At 41.8% G+C, this 17,891-nt stretch overlaps 1 protein-coding gene and 1 long non-coding RNA gene across 2 annotated transcripts in view; one reads left to right on the top strand and one right to left on the bottom strand.

Moving 5' to 3' along the window:
• Positions 1-17,891, bottom strand: part of ADAMTS12 (ADAM metallopeptidase with thrombospondin type 1 motif 12) — a 312,048-nt gene that overhangs the window by 234,276 nt on the left and 59,881 nt on the right. The gene's annotated exons all lie outside the window — the stretch shown is intronic.
• Positions 200-1,132, top strand: LOC112652635 (uncharacterized). Its single transcript, XR_003131620.3, has 2 exons — positions 200-702; positions 858-1,132. It is a non-coding gene; the product is annotated as an uncharacterized LOC112652635 (long non-coding RNA).

Genomic DNA, 17,891 nt, shown 5'->3' with positions numbered 1-17,891 from the left:
GGGGCCAGAGGGAGTGCACAATGTTCGTCTCCCTCAAGGTCAGTAAGAGCTGCTTCAGCCCAAATAAGGAGGGCTCTCAAGTTTGCCCTGGCTGCCCCCACTGATTCAAGTAAAGGCTGAAGAGAATGAAGGAACCAAGAACCTTAGGCCAACTGCCTCAATAATGATGAAATGCCAGAGAAACAACAACAGCAACAAAGCCCAGGAAAAACATCTAGAAACTTCATCTGGAGTACCACACTCTGGACTAGAATCCTGCTGATAGCTCCATTATGACAAATAGAACCTTCTTGAGCACACAGAGAACCTCCAGGACCCACAACATGTTTCTCTTGCAACATGTTGGTGCAAGAGAAAAACTTACACAAGTGCTCAAAGGTAGAGGTACCATGATGTTGCCTACAGCATTATTTGTAACATCTAAGTGTCCCATCAATAAAGACATCAATAGCACAACAGACTACAGTGGATATGCTACGTGGTAGCTACACAGAATGTGCCAGTAGAGCATGGCTGCAACGTCTGTCCTATTCACTCCTGCACCCGGTGTGGAGCCTGGCAAATGACAGCCTGGATTCATGAAAAAGTAAATGGAATGAACACACCACTGTGCCAACTTTAGAAGAGACAAGATTTTTATATACTGACATGGAAAGATGTCGAGGTATATTGCTGCATGAAAAAACACCAAATCAGTGAGCGGTATGGCTCCATTTTCATTATTAGTGATATACATACATTAATTTCTATATATATTTTTATCTTAAAATTCTTTATGTGCATATAGCTACATAGTGGTTACACACACCTGTAGTAACGGTGTGGCTCGCTGATATCCAGTACTCCTCTCTTTCCAGGCACGTGGAAAGCTGAATTTCCTGACCCCCCTGTGGGGCCACAGGTCTAGTATGGCCAAGGAGTTGTGAGCATACATGACATATGTCACTTCCAGGCCACAGCATTTACATACCAGCATGTACTTCAGAGCAATCTTCCCTCTCCCGAGTTTTCTTGAAAGTATTTCTTGCGATCAAGCCTCCGGCCACTTGGATTCTGGGATGACTATGAAGAGCAGATCCCCTGGTCAATATCATATAGCATGAGAATGAGAAATAAACTTCTGTTGTGGTCAGTTGGGTTCGGGGTTATTTGTTACCGCAGCATAATCCAACCTATTTCTGACAACTACAAAACACACACACACACATGCCTATACACACACACACACACAGATACACTAGGCTCTGAGTGCAGGTATACACAGATGTGTATATGTGTACAAATATATGTGTATGGATACACACATGCAAGTATCAACATGCATGCAAAATTTGTAAAAATAAACAATCAGGTAAGGCGGGAGATTAAGGAGGGGGCTTTCAATATGTATTTTATGTAATTCTTTATTTTAAAAATCCCTTTACACTAAACATGGTCTCTTTTGCAACTAGCAATTTGGACAACTATCTGCTCTTGGCTTGTCCAGGTGTAAGGCTAAACCAGCCAAGGATGATCTCAAGCTGTAGATCTCTTTCAGTTTCTGATGTCTTCACCTCCTGGCATCAGGTGGTATATGATTCCTGGAAATCATAACTGAGTGGGTTAAAATGGAAGGAAGCTTTCTCCCTGAACTCATCTAGGCAAAAGTGAGATCTGAGAAGCCTGTCTTTCCTTCAGTCAGCTGTCTCTTCTGTGCTCTTCCTCTTCTCTGTTCTCTCTTTTTGTACCAGTCTATTATCCCTACTTCTAAGGTACCCAAATATCTTCCTCCTATGCTCCTCCAGCCCCATCAAAATCTCCAGCAGCATCTTGCTCTATGCCATTGATTCCCAATCTTGGCTGTGCTTGGAAGTTACCTGAGAAGCCTTAAACCATCCCAGTGTCCATGTTGCATCCCAACCAGATGAACTCAACTTCCTAGAAGTGGGTAGCTTCCCCAGCTTTTCAAGTGCTTTTAACATGCAACCAAGGTTGAGAACTGGCTTAGAGAAAGGAGCTGATGGAGAACCACTACTCTAAACTGGTAACAAACAGCACAAGCAGTTTTGTGACCCCTCCTAGTAGGAAGCAAGCATATCTGAACAAGGATCAAATCCTTAGGTTAAAAGACTATAAAGCTCAATGGGTAACACAAAATGGAGCCCCCTCCCTCCAAAGCCTCCTGAAACCAAAGCTTATCTCTCCCATCTCTCCTTAAACATAGAGAAAGGGAAAGTGGGAAGGACCTCAAGATCAGTTGTTATGTCATAATATTTGTCTGACCATGAAGATGCATCTCCATGAGCCAAACTTTGCCTGTTACAAATCCTTTTTATTGTACATCATTAAATTGTTCAGTTCCAACTTGGTAATTGCTAATATCACGAGTGCTACTTGCCATTTCAATTCTGTGACAAAGCTGCGGCACAAGAAGCAATTTCAAAAGCCCACCCACAGTCTAAATTTCATTTGTCTCATATCATCATTTTCTTTAAAAGGTCAAAACTAGAGAGTGGGAAGAATGGCCAAAGCAGGTTAAAAGGTACAAACTTCCAGTTATAAAATAAGTAAGTCACAGGACTGTAATGTCCAGCATGATGACTGTAGTTAGTAACAACATATTGCATATATGAAAGTTGCTAAAAGAGGAGATCTGAAAAGTCCTCATTACAAGAAAAACAACTTTGTAACTATGTACAGTGACAGGTGTTAACTAGACTTATTGTGGTGATCAGGACACAATAACACACAAATATCTAATTACTATGTTGTACACCTGAAGCTAATGTTAAATGTTATGCCTCAATAAAAATAAAAAAGTAAACAAATAAATGTCAAAATAATGTGATTTCAAATCAGAACTTTGTAACTACTAATGGCCAGAGAATCCTTCAAGGCAGCTTCCTTCTTCCTAGCTGTAACAGGATCAAATGGAGTCCAAAATGAAAGGGAGGGCATTCACAGAAGGCAGTGTTGAAAAGAATCTGAGAAGGCTTCTATAAAGGAATCTCTAAGTTCAGGCATGAGAAGGTAACACACTGACAACAAGAATGTAAATTTAGCTTATATCATACCAAAAAATTTAAATACTTAGCTTCCCACAGTCCTAGTACCAGTTGCTAGACAGGGAAAACTTAGCCTTCACTTATATACTCTAACAATGGTCAATGGTCTATAATCTTCCTGGCCATGCCTGTTGAGGAGGGCTCCTGCCCTATAAGACTCAAGGCAAGAGCATTCATGTTCTAATCTATTTAAATACTAGCCCCTAGAAATTCACACACCTGTTAGGTGTAGCCCCTAATACTCACACCTGTTAGAATTACTATTATTAAAAAGACAAGAGATAACACGTTTTGCAGAGGATATGGAGAAAAGGGAACCCTTGTGCACTGTTAGCAGGAATATAAATTGGTGCAGCCACCTTGAACAACAGTAAGAGTCCTCAAACCATTAAAAAAAAATAGCATATGATCCAGCAATCCCATTTCTGGTTATAATCCAAAGAAAATGAAGTCATTATCTCAAAGACATATCTGCACCCCTATGTTCACTACAGCATTACTCACAAATGCCAAGATATAAAGATGATCTAAGTGTCCACTGATGGACAAATGTAACAAGAAAATATGTGTGTATACACACACACACACACACACACACACACACACACATGCTCATACCCATACACACGATGGAACATAATTCAGCCTTCAGAAAGAAGGAAATCTTGACATTTGCAATGACATAGATGAACCTGAAAGGCATTATGCTACATGAAATAAAACAGAAACCCCCCGCCAAAAATACTGCATGGTATCAATTGTATGTGGAATCTAAAAAAAAAAAAAAAAAAAAAAAAAAGAAGTCAAACTTAAAAATAAACAGTAGAAAAAGTGGTTCAGAAAGGGAGACAGAACATGTAGACTCCTAACCTAGGGGTGGTGGTGAATGGGTGACAGGCACTGAAGGGGGCACTTGACGGGATGAGCACTGGGTGTTATTCTGTATGTTGGCAAATTGAACACCAATAAAAAATAAATTTATTATTAAAAAAAAAAGTGGTTGCCAGGGGTTAGGAGGTGGGGAAAACAGAGGTTGGTAAAAGAGCACAAACTTCCCATTAGGTAAATAAGGTCTGAGAATCTCATGTATAATATGGTTACTAAAGTTAATAACTCTGTATTGTATAATTTAAATCTGCTAAGGGAGGGTTAAACAAATGTTCTCATTTTAAAATAAATACATGAGGTAATAGAGATGTTAATTAACACAGTGGGGAGAACCCTTTCACAATGTATACGTATGTCAAATATTCCAACTGTATGCTTTAAATATCTTAACAATTTTATTAATTATACCTCAAAAAAGCTGAAAAACGCTATCTTCTAGAGTTATGTGTTATTGATATTAGTAGACACTGGGATGAAAAGAGTATATATAACTGCTAACACTTTGATAAGCCTTCTCTCCAACTTCAGACTCCCCTATACCGTGGGGAATAGAGTCTCACAGGAGAAAGATTCTGGGACCCGGAGGAACACAGCAGCACTGACCCGGGGATGACCAGGGCTGAGCACAGAAGTGAAGTGAACTCACTCATAATGCCAGAAGGTTCTGATGATGGTGGGGAGGGAGTTCCCCACAAGAGAAATTCAGCACATTCTTGACCACTTGAGACTGTGTGCATTCTTTGTAAAATGCGAATGATAATACCCGCCTTATTGATTTACCACCCATTCATCAGACACCTTGGCCATCTGTCAATCTCATCATCCATAAAATGGGGTGAATCCCCCATTGGCTAGGTTGTAAAGGGAATTAAACAGGAAACTATGTTGTAAACCACCTAGTTCAATGCCAACAAATAGTATATATTTAGTTCATGTATTTCCTGCCTTTTTCTCTGCTGGTCGAAATGACTGAGTAGACATATAAAAGCAAGACTATGGGGGCACCTGGGTGGCTCAGTCAGTTAAGTGTCTGCCTTCAGCTCAGATCATGATCCCAGGGTGATGGAATCGAACTCCACACCAGGCTCCCTGCGTAGCGGACAGCCTGCTTCTGCTTCTCCCTCTCCCTCTGCCACTCCCCCTGCTTGTGCTTGCTCTCTCTCTCTCTCTTTTCTCTGTCAAATAAATAAATACATTTTCTAATTAAAAAAATATAAAAGCAAGATTGTGGAGGGGGCCACGTCAAAGGGGTCATGCCAGAGTCAACTGCCCTGGGTCCCAAAAAAAAGACCAGGAAGGTATCTTGGAGGGTGTCCCCTCTACATGTTGCACGCACCATCTTCCCCTCAAACCAGGTAAATGGACACTAAGGCAAGGTCACTAAGTGAAGGAGCAGAAGAGAGCAGAAAGCCAGAGTATGTTCTGGGGCTAGAGGGATTGGTGACTGACATTCTTTAAAATGCTTTTGGCTCCAGGACTATGGCCTCCTATAGGGCCCAAGCAACACAAGCTATGCCAACTAGGATCTGGAATTAAGGGAGACACCAATATGATACACTTTTGGGTAAATTTGAAAAATACCAGGCCTGTTCTTGCACTCATTGTGCGGTCTTACACATATACACACATGTATACACTGCTATGTGGTGAGTGGCTCAGTCAGTCAGTACATAATAAAATAATAGTGGAGGCATTAATTCAAGGCACTGTGGTAGCATTGCAGGACTGGGTACAGGGTGAAGGGGAAGGTAATGAGGAAGCTTAACACACAATCCCTGCCCTGGGAGCTTAGTCTAGTGCTGCAAATGAGATGAAGGACATGAGAGGAAAAAGCCAAAGAACAAAAAAACCTACAACTAGAAAACTTGATCCAAGAGGAACGTTCAGAAAGAACCATTAGAGATAACATGGGTTTTTCAAAGAGCTCAAAACTATGTCAATTCTGGCCATGACTCACTGGGTTCTCTCACAAGGCTAGTGTGTGAGTTCTGATCATGTCCCTGAGCCTTTGACTATGTGTTTCTACTATAATTCTCACAATCTGAAGGTTTTTCCTAGAAAGAAACAACCAGGGTGTTTTTACATTAACTAGCATTTTACATTTTAAGGTCTCTTATAGTCAATGCAAAAATATTTTTTAAACACTAGCTCATACTTGCTTGCACCAGACCGAGGACTGTAGAGGATACAAACTAAGGAGTAATCTCAATCTTTTTCCACAAGCAGCTTATATTCAATGGTGTGCTGTAGCCCCCTGTACCCACTTGTGAGAACCATTTGGTAACATTCAGGATTCTGTAAACTAGTTGTTCAATGAGATGTGAGTGCTTGAATAATGGTTTTCCAAAAGAGGTGATGGCTTAATTCCCATTGCACGTGAATGTTAATTTATGTGACAACAACAACAACAAAAGGACTTTGCAGATGTGATTAAGGATCTCAAAATGTGGGGATTATCCCTGTGGGCCCTAGGAGGCAATGTGACTACCCAGGGAGAGAATGGAGTGACATGGCCATAAGCCAGAAGCTAGAAGAAGCGAGGAACTGATTCTAGAGCCTCCAGAAGGACATGTGGTCCTGTTGACACCTTGATTTCACTCCAGTGGAACTGATTTTGGATTGCTGGCCTCCAGAATTGTGAAATAATAAATTTTTGTTGGTTTAAATTTGTGGCAATTTGTTACAGAGTCCATAAGAAACTAAAGAGGACGGGTATCTTGAAATCAGCCACGGTGTGGGGGCCCGGGTGGCTCAGCGGTTTAGTGCCACCTTCGGCCCAGGGTGTGATCCTGGAGACCCGTGATCAAGTCCCACGTCGGGCTCCCTACATGGAGCCTGCTTCTCCTTCTGCCTGTGTCTCTGCCTCTCTCTCTGTCTCTGTGTCTCTCATTAATAAATAAATAAAATCTAAAAAAAAAAAAAAATCAGCCATAGCGGAATATTTATACCACAGAAATTGGCAAAGCTACAAATCTGGGCATTTAGTTTCAGGGGGCTGGTGTATACTTAGGTTATAACTGGGTAGTGCAGCCTGAGTAAACAACTAGAGAATGTCACTTTGTGGCATGACAGGACATGATGTCCTGCGCTGTGAGGTAATATACTACTGGAAAATGCACTTAACTTGTGGCTAGGCTCCTCATTCTGCTTCTCCCCCCATTGATTCCATCTGTCCTGACATAGATCTCTGCTTTTCTCTGGGATTTCCTTCCTGAAAATATAAAGCTTCAAAGCAATAAAGGCCTCATTGAGTCCAGAAACATTTACTACGTAGCAGAAACAGTGCTGAAGTTACAAAGTTGAGCAAGAGAAGATGCCAATCACTGAGGAGAGGACACTTCCTGTGACATTGACTAGCTACGTGGCCAAAAAAGGCCAGTATGAGGTAAAGGTCAAGGGTGACTGTTGAGGTCTTCCTAATCTCCAAGATTCTCTTTTTTTTTTTTTTACTATTTCTTTTTTTTTTTTAATTTATTTTTTATTGGTGTTCAATTTACTAACATACAGAATAACCCCCAGTGCCCGTCACCCATTCACTCCCACCCCCCGCCCTCCTCCCCTTCCACCACCCCTAGTTCGTTTCCCAGAGTTAGCAGTCTTTACGTTCTGTCTCCCTTTCTGATATTTCCCACACATTTCTTCCCCCTTCCCTTATATTCCCTTTCACTATTATTTATATTCCCCAAATGAATGAGAACATATAATGTTTGTCCTTCTCCGACTGACTTACTTCACTCAGCATAATACCCTCCAGTTCCATCCACGTTGAAGCAAATGGTGGGTATTTGTCATTTCTAATAGCTGAGTAATATTCCATTGTATACATAAACCACATCTTCTTTATCCATTCATCTTTCGTTGGACACCGAGGCTCCTTCCACAGTTTGGCTATCGTGGCCATTGCTGCTATAAACATCGGGGTGCAGGTGTCCCGGCGTTTCATTGCATTTGTATCTTTGGGGTAAATCCCCAACAGTGCAATTGCTGGGTCGTAGGGCAGGTCTATTTTTAACTGTTTGAGGAACCTCCACACAGTTTTCCAGAGTGGCTGCACCAGTTCACATTCCCACCAACAGTGTATGAGGGTTCCCTTTTCTCCGCATCCTCTCCAACATTTGTTGTTTCCTGCCTTGTTAATGTTCCCCATTCTCACTGGTGTGAGGTGGTATCTCATTGTGGTTTTGATTTGTATTTCCCTGATGGCAAGTGACGCAGAGCATTTTCTCATGTGCATGTTGGCCATGTCTATGTCTTCCTCTGTGAGATTTCTGTTCATGTCTTTTGCCCATTTCATGATTGGATTGTTTGTTTCTTTGGTGTTGAGTTTAATAAGTTCTTTATAGATCTTGGAAACTAGCCCTTTATCTGATATGTCATTTGCAAATATCTTCTCCCATTCTGTAGGTTGTCTTTGTGTTTTGTTGACTGTACCCTTTGCTGTGCAAAAGCTTCTTATCTTGATGAAGTCCCAATAGTTCATTTTTGCTTTTGTTTCTTTTGCCTTCGTGGATGTATCTTGCGAGAAGTTACTATGGCCGAGTTCAAAAAGGGTGTTGCCTGTGTTCTTCTCTAGGATCCTGATGAACATGGATGCAAAAATTCTCAACAAGATACTGGCCAATAGGATCCAACAGTACATTAAAAAAATTATTCACCATGACCAAGTAGGATTTATCCCTGGGACACAAGGCTGGTTCAACACCCGTAAAACAATTAATGTGATTCATCATATCAGCAAGAGAAAAACCAAGAACCATATGATCCTCTCATTGGATGCAGAGAAAGCATTTGACAAAATACAGCATCCATTCCTGATCAAAACTCTTCAGAGTGTAGGGATAGAGGGAACATTCCTCGACATCTTAAAAGCCATCTATGAAAAGCCCACAGCAAATATCATTCTCAATGGGGAAGCACTGGGAGCCTTTCCCCTAAGATCAGGAACAAGACAGGGATGTCCACTCTCACCACTGCTGTTCAACATAGTACTGGAAGTCCTAGCCTCAGCAATCAGACAACAAAAAGACATTAAAGGCATTCAAATTGGCAAAGAAGAAGTCAAACTCTCCCTCTTCGCCGATGACATGATACTCTACATAGAAAACCCAAAAGTCTCCACCCCAAGATTGCTAGAACTCATACAGCAATTTGGTAGCGTGGCAGGATACAAAATCAATGCCCAGAAGTCAGTGGCATTTCTATACACTAACAATGAGACTGAAGAAAGAGAAATTAAGGAGTCAATCCCATTTACAATTGCACCCAAAAGCATAAGATACCTAGGAATAAACCTAACCAAAGATGTAAAGGATCTATACCCTCAAAACTATAGAACACTTCTGAAAGAAATTGAGGAAGACACAAAGAGATGGAAAAATATTCCATGCTCATGGATTGGCAGAATTAATATTGTGAAAATGTCAATGTTACCCAGGGCAATATACACGTTTAATGCAATCCCTATCAAAATACCATGGACTTTCTTCAGAGAGTTAGAACAAATTATTTTAAGATTTGTGTGGAATCAGAAAAGACCCCGAATAGCCAGGGGAAGTTTAAAAAAGAAAACCATATCTGGGGGCATCACAATGCCAGATTTCAGGTTGTACTACAAAGCTGTGGTCATCAAGACAGTGTGGTACTGGCACAAAAACAGACATATAGATCAGTGGAACAGAATAGAGAATCCAGAAGTGGACCCTGAACTTTATGGGCAACTAATATTCGATAAAGGAGGAAAGACTATCCATTGGAAGAAAGACAGTCTTTTCAATAAATGGTGCTGGGAAAATTGGACATCCACATGCAGAAGAATGAAACTAGACCACTCTCTTGCACCATACACAAAGATAAACTCAAAATGGATGAAAGATCTAAATGTGAGACAAGATTCCATCAAGATTTTCACTCTTTCTGATCGCAGAGGCAAATGACTGAGATATCTTGTCACTGGGAAGTGGAACTCTCAGCAGGAGATGTTTTCACAGATTAATCAAAGAGCTATCTCTGAAAGGGGCTGAGCTGGAAAGTTTGTTTTTCTGTTGAGCACAGGACCAAACCACTACCTCCCAGCCAAGTTCAACTGGGGTAAGTAAAGAACTGAATTCTAACCACAGGCAGGTTGCATCTGTCAAACAAAAGGACACCACCCACGGCGTCACCATAGGGATAGTGCTCATCACCAAAGATGCCTCCACTCCAACCAATGCTATGGTAACAGTACCATGTAAACCAAGTTCTGATGGATACCTGAGTCCCTATTTTCTGCATCTTTTTCTATTACTCCTCATAAATGTCCTCACTGAGTGCTCTGCTTAAAATTTTGAGATTTCAGGCAACTTCCACTCTTGGCATCTGAATATAACACCCAGGAGTAGCTTACAGAAAATAACCTAGTCTTTACTTTTTAAGACACTGAACCTCTAAATCTTTCTCTGTCCTCCCCCCATCCCAAGTAAACCTCTTGAACAGTATTTGAATAGCCAGGCAGAGTAAATATCCCATGACTTGTCTCTTATGGGAGAGGTAGTATATTTGCTGTTATTAGGCAATTTACACAGGTAACAAGTTTACTACTCCAGGTGCGGGACCTATTAAGAGCAATATTTTGATTATTCTTTCATTTAAGAAATGCTTACTGAAGGACTCTATATGCCAGACATTACCTTAGGTACTAGAGATCCAAAGGCAGTTAAAAAGCAACTTCGACCCTCAGAAGGAGACCTATCCATAAACAGCAAGTGTCACTGGTATCATGTGCTAAAGATATCCAGGGTAGGGTAGGTGCCAATGGAGGTGGTGGTCAGTCACTCTAGAGGCCCAGGAAAGGCTCCATCAATGATCAGGCATATAGACTTCTGGAAAGATAGAGGCATTGATAGTATTGTTCTTAAATTTCTCCAAAATTCCTCCCCCAAAAACAGATGGACAGACTAGGATAACTGAACAAAAAACCCACAGACAAAAGTACCACAAACCCAAAAAGAAGAGTGGTGGAAACAAACAACTGACAGCATCAGAAACATTACCAGGGACAGGACAGAAATCCCATTGGTGAGAACCTTACACTCAGCAACGGACAACTGAGAACACTACATGTGACCTGAAGTGCTAAGTGCTGTGACCCGGGAAAAGGCCAAAGGTGTCACACAAATTCACTTTTAGTGCGTTGAAGTTTGAGAGGCACTGGCCTGAACCATTCTAGTTTGAGTATTCTTCCTCAGGATACCATCAACAAGCAACACTGAGAACTACCCACAGCCACGTTCATGTTCTCTGGTGGTATCCAGAGTGCAAAGGTCTCTATGGTTCATGGAAGTCAGATGGGGAATGATGTAGGGCAAGAAGACAGGAGCCCAGCTGTGTCACCTACTGGCAGGTCATCCTTCCCCAAAGATCTTTAACCTCCTTACACCGTCACTGCTCATTAAAAATGGAGACATACAATAGGCACTTCACAGGGCCATTATAAGGGCTGAATGGGTAACTGTGTGCATAAATTTTTGCAAACCAAAAACTGCCCCCAAGGATCGATGATGTTCTTTCAGGGCCTGTGGTATATTAGGGTGTCAAACATATTCTCTTCTGCCCCGCACAAGGAATACAGTTCTCTGCTTTCTGACTTTGGCCTTGTCCACATGACCTCTTTTAGTGAAAAAGATGTTAGCAGACTCAGTACAACTGAATGTGTGAACAAAGTTTGCATAGTGGCACTCACCTTCCACATCTCTGCCATTGCTCTGGGAAGAACTTCCACCAATAGCTGCTGGCCTCAGAAGGATTATGCTTGGAGCAGATCTGAGCCCAAACCTGCATGGGGAGCCAAGGCCAGCCCACTCAAGCTGACCTGTAGATGTATGGGCAAGAATAAATGACTTTTAGGCCACCAAGTCTTCACTTTTTTCCTCAGACTCCGAGATCCTGAGAAAATGACAGTACTCTAGAAGCCATTTCAATAAAATGCAATTTATAAGTGAAAAGAAGAATGCTTTGTCCAAAACGAGATACTAGCCTAAGGCAATTGAATGGGGAGATAAAGTATCAGAACCACTTGGAAATTGCAGATGACACCTATCTGACCTGCTCACCATCCCCACTCTCCTCAATTTCTATAAGATTTACCAGCCTAGGAGTGGGGGGGTGGGGGTGGGGGTGCAGACACTGAACTCCAGTGAGTCATTTAAAGAGCACCGTGGGCTACAGAATAGAGAAATATTTGAAAGCCAATGGGAACCGACATAGCAAAGACGAAGTTCCCATTCATTACATGTACTTTTTTCCCCACAAACACACAAACAATGTCTGACTAGAGCCAGTGTAATCATGGGAGCAGAATTAGGAAGTCTGTAATTTACTGTAAAATATTATAGTCTAGTCACTATGATATTATACATGCAAATTAAAGTTTAAGTACTAAGATTGGCCAAGCTATCAGCCATCTAGCATTAAGATAAAAAGAGACACACTGCCCAAATGGCTCCCACAAATTCTGCTATTTGGGTCAACATCATCAGTCTATAACCTTGCTGATTACCACAGTGTATATAAAAATATATTAATGAAAGTAGTGTCTTGTGGATTACCATAATGAATATGAGAAATGTGTTCTCACTGAGGAAACTAAAGATGTTCAAGGTATATAAACTGGTAAGATAGCTGAGCAATGCTTTCCATTCTTGTATGAACAAGGTATAGGAATCTAGCAAGGCCAAAAACCTATACAGGGCATACGAGCCTGAAGCCTTAATCAGACCCACATCCAACCATTGGCTGCATAGCATCCTGCCCAGGAAGGTAGCTACGTCTGCCTCAAATGAGCTGTTCCATATTGGAGGTGGTGATGGATGGGGGAGTAGAGCACCTAAGAAGAGAGACAGAAGGGTTTCACCAAGCTTACAGAATGTATCTATGCAATATTTTGTGCCTGCCTTGTTAATGAACGCTTGTTTAAGAAGTGTCTGTATGTGTGATGGGAAAAAAAAAGAGGTTATGATGTCTATGCCACAGAAGAAAAAAAATGCCTTTTCTAATTTGGTAAAATAACTTTGTAAAAAATTATAGGACATTTAAAAGCAAATTAGATGTAATCATGTTTAATTAGAATCCACTGCAGTCTAGGGGGTAAATACATACAAATTCTAATATTAGATGCTAAAGATCCACTGCAAGCTTTAGCTTTCTCATCTGTAATACAGAGGTCATATATACCTTAAAGCAGTGTTATATCAAGTGGCACAATGCATTATAATAATTACAGAGTACTGAGTACTCACAGCAGATTTGGAACATAGCAAGAAATACTTCGTTTTCAAAAGGTGTTATTTCCCCTCTCTCCTCTCGCCTCCAATATACAGATGTTACTGAAGAACCTAGAAATACATTCAGTATATATACAAGGATATATTTAATGGAAGCCCAGTCTCTTAAGGATGGAAAAAGCACTTCTGATGACAGTCTAGCTGAGTACCTTCTCAATGCAGGCCTACAAAATGGATGATACTGGCCAGTTATGGCCGGAAGTGGTAACAACTTTTCAATATGGAAAAGTACATAGAAAAGTAAAAGCATCAACAACCTCAGGTTAGCCTTTTACATTTTAAAAACTGTTCACTGGAGTCCAGGCCAAGGAGTTCCAGGTCAGGACCAGTGAGGGAGCCACTGCTAACCTCCCCTTTTCTGCAGTTCCTGTCAAGAGTATATTTCAGGTGAGTTCTGACCTGCACAACCACATTACTGAGGCAAAAACCTGAGGAACTCTTCACCTTATAGCCATTTTTTTTCTTCAGCTGAGACAGCAGAGATGATTTATTATACGTGTGTTACATTCAGCCACAGATGAAAACAGAATTAGTCCCAAAAGTCATGGGCCAGGGCAAAGGGCAAAAAGGGACTGTTTTGGTATGAGGAAGGTGGGTCTCTCAAAGGTGGTCATCTCAATCAGATGGCAATGGATGTTCTAGATCCATTGAATCAAGTTCTAAAAAAGTAGACATGCAGTCCAACAATTGGTACCAGAGTCCCTAGCCTTTAGCTTTATTTCTGCTCCTGTGGCTTCCATGGGTGCACAAGCTACCAGTCTACTTGGACCTATGCTTCATCTTTTGTCTTTTGCTGCCTCCTCCACTTGGCTCTCATGGTGTAGAGTTTTCTAAGAAGATGGTGCTAAGGCTCAGAGAGCCTTGTGACCATTCCTAAAGAAACTCAGTTTCTAGTGTAGAATTTAGATTCCAGATCCTCTAAATGTGTTAGTAACTATAGAACTTACTGGGGGAGAAGGTCTATAATACTTCATATCTAAGAAAATGAATTTTCTCATGTTAGAGATTTCCAATGTATTCTAGTTATTTCTTTTTTTTTTTTTTATTTTTTTATTGGTGTTCAATTTACTAACATACAGAATAACACCCAGTGCCCGTCACCCATTCACTCCCACCCCCCGCCCTCCTCCCCTTCTACCACCCCTAGTTCGTTTCCCAGAGTTAGCAGTCTTTATGTTCTGTCTCCCTTTCTGTATTCTAGTTATTTCAATCATATTCCTACGGAAGAAACACCATCTGGCTAATCTTGGGCAAGATAACTGCAGATTTGGTGCTTCCCTTCATATGAGGGAAAAGGACAAGCTTGTGACCAGGCCATACAATGGAAAGCATGATACCCGGAGTCTGGCAACTGAGGCTCTGGTCCCAGTCTCACCCTTAAATTGCAATTTCGTTTAAAATGAAATGAATGAATTGACATGACCTTGGCAAATGCTCAATTCCTCCGAGCCCTAAGTCTCAATATGCAATAAAAGAAGAAGCTGATTGAGACTGGACCTAAAATTCTTTCCACCACAAATATAACATAAGAATAAGTTAGCTACAAATACCACTTGCCATTTTGGCCATATTCAACTTGAACACACATTGCTGATCATGACTCTCCTTGAATTCCACACAATGTTCTATTTGCCCTGCCCTGGTATACATTCACTAATCCTTCAAGGGACACATGTAATTTATTGTCCAGTTTTTAAGTGCTTCTGTATTTCTGCTGAATTAATTATGTCATCATTTTTATGGCATTTTTATTCATTTTTCGATTTAAATCCAAAGAATCAAGCATTGAGTCAACTGAGGCTGAGGATAATAATCAAATAAAAAATACAATACCAGGATTTTATTTAATTATTTTGTTCCAGTCTTTCAAGGAAGAATATTACATCAATCATATCTCATTGCATCCTCACAGGTACCCAGTGATCTCCATGTTACAGATGAGGAAAACCGGGATTACGGAAGGGTTAGGATATTTGCCCAGGCGCACACAGCTAGTAAGAGATGGAGCTAAAGCATGAAGCTAAATGTGTCTGGTTCTGGAGTCATGCTGTTGTTCATCTCTGATGTACCCTGGGATTTTAGAGGCTTCCTTAATGAACAAATACACAAATGTCCACAGGTAGGTCATTTCCTTTCTTAAACTTTGTTTCCTCATCTATAAAATGACTGTTTCGGGTAGAGAGAGACAAAATGAAGCACATACAGAGGCCTTAAGGGAACGTGGAACTCCGGAGGAGATAAAAGTCCAATATTGTTGAAACAGAAAGAGAAAGGAGAGAAATGATTGCTGTTACAAAGGAGCCAGAGAAAAAAGGGCCCTGTGAGCTGTGTGAAGGGGTTCAGGCTTTGGTTTGAGGGCATCGAAAGCATTAATGGGTTTTACACAAGGGAATGACACAAGCCAATGTACGTTATCAAAATATCACAGAGGAGAAAAAGTGGCAAACGCACCGCCAGGGTTAGTGTGCTGGCAGGAAGCAGCGGGGAATCTGCAGTCGTGGTACGGGAGACTGCCCCGGGCACTGCGGCAGCACTGGGTGACGGGGACAGTGAAGAGCGATGTACAAGGGAGAATCAGCAGAATGTGCGGGCTCGCTGGCTGTGGGATATAACAGAGGAGACAGGGACACTGGCAGAGAAAGGAAAGGGTTAGAAAGGAAAATAAATACAGTTTTGGACAAGTTGAGCTTTATGACCTCCAAGTGGAGATCATCCATAAACACTTGGAGCTCAAGACAAAGATTTGAGGCAAAGGGTAGAAATGCATCAGTTGTTTCATGCAGGTAACAGTGGGGGGAAGATGAGGCAAATAGCACAGCATAAAGATGAAATAAAAGGTTCGGGATGAAGCCGAATCTGCCGAATCCAATGGTCTGGGAGGTGCTGGGGACCTTGATAAGAGCTGCTTTGAGAAGCAGGCAGGTGTGGAAGGCAGAGGGCAGCTGGTTGGTAGGGGCCTGGTGCTGGGAAGAGGGTAGCAGACAGCTCCACTCACTCAGAAAGCTTCCCTAGGAAAGAGGGAGGAGAGGGTTGCTTCCTCTGGTGGGTAGGGCTTGTTGAAATGGAGTAAGGGGCATGCAGGGGCCAGGTAGGGAGAGATGGGGAGGGGGCTACAGGATCAGGCTCCCAGAAATCCCCAAAATGTGGAGGCGTAAGGAAACCAGAGATAAGGGCACACACCAGACCAGCTTGCCCTAGCTGTCAGAGATGAGGTCTTGTTTTAACAATCACTTGTGACCAATTATCAGACCCTAAAAAAGGAAGTAAGCCATGAAAGGCATTATCTCAATGGTGCTGTCAGTAGAGACGGTAAAAGAATTTAAGTTCCTTGGTTAGTCTTCGACCCTAAAAGGCCTCCATGTCAGGGACCCACTCACTCCTGAGAGCCTTTTTCTCACCCCTGTATCCTTGCTTAATAAAAACTCTATCACTTTACTCACTCCCTTGTGCCCAAGAGACTCATTCTTGGACTCCGTGAGACCAGAACCTGGCTCTCCTGCTTCAAGACGCCCATGGCCATGGGGACAAGCTGTAGGGAGAGCAAAGTGAAGAGCATGACACGAAGGTGACAGCTGATCCTACAGTGTTCCCAAGGAAGTGAGGATGACAGGATCCAGAGCCTGAGAGGAGATGCATGGACTTTAGATAGGAGGAAGGATGCCTCTTCTGGTAGAGCCTGAAGGAATTAGAAAAATGCACATCTTTTACGGACACGAGCATAATCTGCTGCAGGGACCACCCAAAAGCCAAGCTTGGGAAAAGCTATTTCCATGCACTGAGATGTTTTAGGCACAGGGGAGCCTCCGTCAGCAGTGCTTCTCCAACTTGACGAAGCTGTGGACCCTGTGAGAAGCTTTTAAAAATGCTGACCTCAGGCTACACCCCCTTACCAGTTAAACCAGGACCTCTGAGGTGGAGCCCAGGCTCCAGGGATGAGGAAACTACCACCCAAGAGATCCTAACTGCTGTCAAGTTTAAGAACCGGGTATCTAGAAATAGGATTTAATTTAACATTTTCCATTAAGAATTAACCACATATGGTTAGAACCAAAAAAGAACTTTAGAGAGCCTTCAGTTTTAAAGCACACCAGCAAATTTATAAAGGAAAAAGAACAGAAAATCTCTGGGTGCACACGCAAAGGGCAAGCGTCATTCGGATACACATTTTTTTTACTTGCATAGGTTTGCGTGAATGAACGGTTCGAAATAAATGTATTTCTTATTGTGGGTCAGCCTCCAAAAAGTTTGAAAACCAGTGACCTGAGTAAACTACTTTCACTGGTGACAAAATGAGGCTTAGATAGATTAAAATAGTCTTTTTAAAAATAAATAAATAAATAAATAAATAAAATAGTCTTCTTTAAAGTCACACACACACACACACACACACACACACACACACACACACACGGGATAGCAACTCCCAGCCTAGAACCTAGTGTTCCTGACAACTACCTGCAGAGCACCTGCGATCTTCTATTTCCTGTGTGTGCTGGTTTCCCCTCTCAGCTCTGTAGTGTAAACTCCCTGAGGGCAAGGATTGTGTCTTCCATGCTTCAGGTGTACCGACATTCGCAGCTTTTAAAAAACTTTAGGCCTAGCACCGAGTCAGTACATAAGAAGCGGCAGATGTTTCAATCCT

The sequence above is a fragment of the Canis lupus genome, chromosome 4 (assembly GCF_003254725.2).
Source record: "Canis lupus dingo isolate Sandy chromosome 4, ASM325472v2, whole genome shotgun sequence".
In the NCBI taxonomy this organism is placed as follows: Eukaryota; Metazoa; Chordata; class Mammalia; order Carnivora; family Canidae; genus Canis; species Canis lupus.
The sequence above is the reverse complement of the archived record's forward strand: the minus strand, read 5'-3'. Positions and strand labels throughout refer to the sequence as shown.